Raw genomic sequence first — 5,690 nt, forward strand, 5'->3', positions numbered from 1 at the left:
AGATAATGAGAGTTCAGAGGCATCATGTTCCTATTAGAGTGAAGGGTAAGGCTTGTAAGAGTAGGGAACAATGGATGTATAAAAGTATTGAGGCTCTGGTCAAGAATAAGGAGGAGTCATGTTAGGTATAGACAACTGGAATCAAGCGAATCTTTTGAAGAGTATAAAAGGCGTAGGGCATTCTTAAGAAGCAGGAGGGTAAAAATGGGATATGTGATAGCTTTGGCAGGTAAGGGTAAGGATAATCCAAAGACAGTCTATAAGTACATTAAGAACAAAAGAGCAACTAGGGAGAGAAAAGGAACTCTTAAAGATCAACAAGGGAACCAGAGAAGATGGGAGAGATATTAAACAAATATTTTATGCCAGTTTTTACCGTGGAGAAAGAAGTGGAGGCTAGGGAACATGGGGAAATAAATACCGATGTCTTGAAAACAATCCACATTACAGAAGAGGAATTTCTGGAGATCTTAAAAAACAAAGGTGGATAAATCTCTGGGACCTGAGCAAGTGTATCCTAGGTCATTGTGGGAAGTTAGGGAAGAAATTGGGAGCCCCTGGCAGAGGTATCGGAATCATCTACAGCTATGGGTGAGGTGTTGTAGGACTGGATGGTGGCTAACATTATGCCTTTATTTAAGGAAGGCTTAAGGAAAAGTTTGAGAACTATAGACCTGAGTGTGTGACATCAATGGTAGGTAAGTTGTTGGAGGGGATTCTGAGAGATAGGATTTACATGCATTTTGAGAGGCAAGGACTGATTAGGGATAGTCAACATGGTTTTGTGCGTAGGAAATCATGTCTCACAAACTTGATTGAGTTTTTGAGGATATAACCAAAAAGACTGATGAGGGCAGAATGGTAGATGTTGTCTACATGGGCTTTTGTAAAGCCCTTGACAAGGTTCTGCATGGCATCCTAATTAGCAAAGTTAGATCACATGGGATTCAGGGAGAGCTTGCCAATTGGATACAAAATTGGTTTGACAGTAGGAGATAGGGGGTGATTGAGGGCCGTTTTTCAGACTGGAAGCCTGTGACCAGCAGAGAGACAGACAGTGCGGGAGAGAGAGTGAGAGATTCTGTCAAAATGGATGCAACCGTGGTTCATAAAACTGAAGAACAGTAATTAGGAAACTGAGACAGAGTAACATGGAGATGGATAAGTAGGATGCGACTTGGAGAAATAACAAACGGAACATTTTAATACAACATAAAAATTGGCAGGCAATGAAAATTAATTGGGCACAACAGATAATTACTTAAAAGAGCGTTAATTGGGAAGAAAAACTTCAAGGAATATTTGTGGAGAATGCTCCTCTTTACATTGCAAGAAAATATTTATTGGAGAATTTTAAGAGGACATTTTTCCTACTGGCGTGAATCACCGCAAGTTAGGTTGCATCCTATGCTGGATGAATCTTAAAATACTGACACATGGTGACAAATAATAGATTCACAGGTTCTGATCTCTTAATATGTATACAACAGACTATTAATTAATCTTAACAGTAATCAATGAGTAAAGTAAGTTTCAATACTTTACTCAACTGGAATGCAGTGGCAGCGTGATGGGAGATAGAAATATAAATCTAGACTGCAGCGCATTGCACAGATTTTCATTAAGAGGAAAAAATACAAAAATGCAGCAAAGCTATAGCAATTCACAATAAATTAACAAATTTATCAGATTTCGAATGGCTACTCTCTTTTCAGCAAACACTACCATTTATAAATCACAATTCTTAGCCAAACAGGACAAAAACTTTACAATAAAAAAACAAAGTCAGATGCTCCAGAAATTCACTGAGGTTTTATGCAGATTTATGCAAATACATGTCGCATACAAACATCTACTAGACTGCAACTTCTCAGAGCAACAAACACATTTCAATGGTTTCTATAATTTTTCAAAACAGGTGTATTGGAGGTTCTACATAAAGAGTAGCATAAATACAAATGATGTACCAAAAGATTTGTAAATACATCGTAAGTAATTTATTATTTGTAACATCAATTGTTTAGTGGAAAAACATTCAAAGTTCTTATGGAAGTTACTCAAGGAAATATCCGCAATGGAAGATAAACAAAATCTGGTTAATGTGGATGGATTATTGGAGGTTGAGGGTAGTATTTAAAATCCAATACTTGCTTAGAAAATGCAACAAAACTTAAAAGTATCTGGTTGATGTTCTGCATATAAATCCTGCATGGCTAAGGAAGCAGCTACACTTGATTACAATTAATTTTGAAAATATTACAATTACCAACTAAGAATACACCCGAGATTACATGGTTACTGAACTGACACAAAGCAGGCCATATTGCATTGAATGATAATTAATGAAACAGAATTAGTTAACAATCTGATGGGTATAAGAGTACCTTGCAAAAAATGATAGTGATTGAGTTTGACTTTGGATTTGAGAGTGAGAAGGGAGAGTCACAAACTGAGGTTTTAAATTTAAGTAGTGCAATCTTTGAAGAGATGAAAATTAAACTGCCTACAGTGAAATAAGTTCAGCTGTTAATGAATAAACCTACAGACAGATAATGGAAGCTACTCAAGGAAATGTCTGATACAATACAATATCCTTAAAAGGCAAAGATAACACTTGCAGGAAAAGAGGCAAGAGGTGGTACTGAATAAAAATACTTGAAATAGAAAAACAAACTAATACTAAGAAAATATATGGTGCAAAAATGTAATGTATAAAAAATTACAATGGATATCCAAGCTGTAAATGTATACTGGCTGGTAATGAGCCATAGTCCATGAAAGACCATGGCATCTCTCTGGTAGAGATGGGACAATTTGTGACGTAGCCGGAGAAGCATCACATTTATACATTAAAGAAAATGGTAAGGAGGAATGGGAATCCACAAAAAAAGGGGAAAAAAACATATCAGATAATTAAGAAATGGTGGATTCGTTAATTAGATACTTTGCCTTCGTTTCACTATGAAGGAGCACTGCTGCCTCACAGTGCCAGGGGCCCCGGTTTGATTCCACCCTCGGGCAACTGTCTGAGTGGAGTTTGCACATGCTCCCCGTGTCTGTACGGGTTTTCTCCGGGTGCTCCAGTTTCCTCCCACAGTCCAAAGATGTGCAGGCTAGGTGGATTGGCCATGCTAAATTGCCTGTAGTGTTCAGAGGTGTGCAGATTAGGTGGATTATAGGGGAACAGGTCTGGGTGGGATGCTCTGTGGGTCGGTGTGGATTTGTTGGGCCAAAGGCCCGTTTTCACACTGTAGGGATTCTATGAATCTATGAAAGAAAGAGAACAAAATACCACCTATACAGGATAATCTAAAAGTCAAGAAACAGAACTTGGTATTAATAATACAAGCAAAATAAAGGCAATGGACAAAATAACGGGACACATTCTTTTAAGAGCCCTGGGCTGAAACAAAAGGGCAAGTAAATAGCCGTCACTTTCCAGTGTCCCCTTGATTCAGGAAATATGCCTTGGATTGAAAAACTGAAAATATCACTGCTATTCAGGATGACAATAAAATGATAATACCACAGGAGGCCATTCAACCCATCAAGTCCATGCCTGTTTTATGTAGAGCATTTCAAACAGTCATATACCTCTGCTCTGTTCCTGCAAACTTTTCCTTCAGATGTCTGTTCAATTTCCCTTCAAAAATCATTGACTATCTTCATTTTCAACTCTTTTGAGGCTACAAGTTCCAGGTTTGAAAACAGTCCTTTACAGTACCCCCTGCATTCTTCCCCAAAATATGAAATCTGTGGACCCTCGTCCTTATATTATCATTTAAGTGGAACAGAATTTCCTTGTCTGCCAAAAATAACTTGTCGCAAGCTTGTGCAGCTATATTAGAAGTTACCTTAACCTCTGTTATTCCAAGGAGAACAGCCCCAACCTCTCTAACCCAAACCTGGTAGTTAAAATGCACTCTATTCCAAGTTCTGAATAAAGGTCACTGGACCCAAAAGTTCAGCTTTGCTTTCCTTCCTCAGGATGGCGCGAGACCAGTTGAGTTTTTCCAAGCAATCTCTGTCTGTGCTTCTGATTTCCAGTATCCACAGTTCTTTGTTATTTTTCTTGCAGTTAAAATCCCCGATCCCTGGAAACCTTCTAGTAAATCATCTTTGCACCTACTCAAGAACCTTCTCAACAATCCTGAAGTGTGATGACTAGAAGTTGATGCTGTACTCAAATGGGAGACTAACCAGAGATTTTAAAAAAAATCAGCCCAACTTTTCTAATTTTATACTTAATATCTTTGTTCATGAAGCGCAAGACCCAAACACTTTGTTAGCTACCTATCCAATGTGTTCTGTCATTTTAAAAGACCTATAAACTCTGGACCCTTCTGCTTCAACACACCCTTTGGAACTGTGCCATTAAGTATATACCATCAGTTTCCGGCCTTCCCAACAAAAAATGCATTCCTTCATACTTGGCTGCATTAAATTCAATCCTCCAGTTGTCTACCTATTGTTCAGCTGATGTTTTTGTTGCAGTCAATTAGTCGTCATTTTCATTGTTTGCCACCTATAAGTTTGGTATCATCAGTACATTTTTGAAATTTTACCCTGCATTCTAACATGCAAGTACGGCAAGTTTTGTTTTAATCAACACTTTATGAACCAGCAAAAATGATATACCCAAGATACCGGAAGTTTACTGTAGTATTGTGATTTCTGATATGTTCGAGTAGTCAGTTGAGGGTGCGAATGAGAAGGCTCCCTGCCAATAAGTTTAATTTAAGTTATTATTCAAATGATTTATGCCGTAAATAAAGTACAATGCTGATGTATATATCTCTTTGCATTACATTTCTAAAACTTAGTGTGTATTTTTATGTTGATTATGCGGACCTCTCGATTATTCAGAATATCTGATCAACTGGCATACTTCTAGTCCAACAGATGCCCGTTAATAAAAGGTTTACTGTAGTTTATACATACAGAAAAAGCAGTGGTACTCAATGTGCATTTTTCTCAAGCAGGGTGCATAAACTGCATTTTTTTATTTTGCGTTTTGAAAAACAGTGGATTGAAATGAGAAACAGCTGTTTTAAAACCAGCGTCTGATAGAGTGGCTGCAGTTTTGCAAACAAGTAACCTGACACCCATACCAAAGCATCGTGAAAACAACTGTTTGAAGAAGTAGGAACTGGAAATTCAGTTGCTGAAATTTGGAGCCAAGGAGGTGCACTGATGCAGCCTTTACTGGTAACAGATTTATTGATGACTGCCATTAGTCCAGACACCAATGACAGAGGCTTTTTTGCTTACCAACTACTGTGTGATTAGTTCTCAGGTAACTGAATAACTTGGAGCAGGAAAAAAGTGAGAGAGAGAAAAAGAAGTGTTCAGGTCTTTCCCAGCTCTGGTGCAGCTATTCTCTGCAGTCAAAACGCACTACAAACCTAAAGAAAACTGACTTATCATTCCTGCAACAGTTGCTGATCACTACTTTTAACTGATAAGTCAGAGACGTTTTAGTAAGCGCACCAGTGAACTTGTGCATTGAAGAAAGAAAATGAAGCAACACACCCGTCAGGAGAATAGTCATAAGGATCATCACAACAACAGAACCTGGAACAAGGGCGACTGAACTGTCTTTCCAGTTTCTTCCTCATTGTCCATACCCATTTTATCCTATCTAAGAGAGAGAGAGAGAGAGAGAGAGAGAGAGAGAGAGAGAGAGAGAG

This window comes from Rhincodon typus, chromosome 8 (genome assembly GCF_021869965.1).
Source record: "Rhincodon typus isolate 14 chromosome 8, sRhiTyp1.1, whole genome shotgun sequence".
Lineage (NCBI taxonomy): Eukaryota > Metazoa > Chordata > Chondrichthyes > Orectolobiformes > Rhincodontidae > Rhincodon > Rhincodon typus.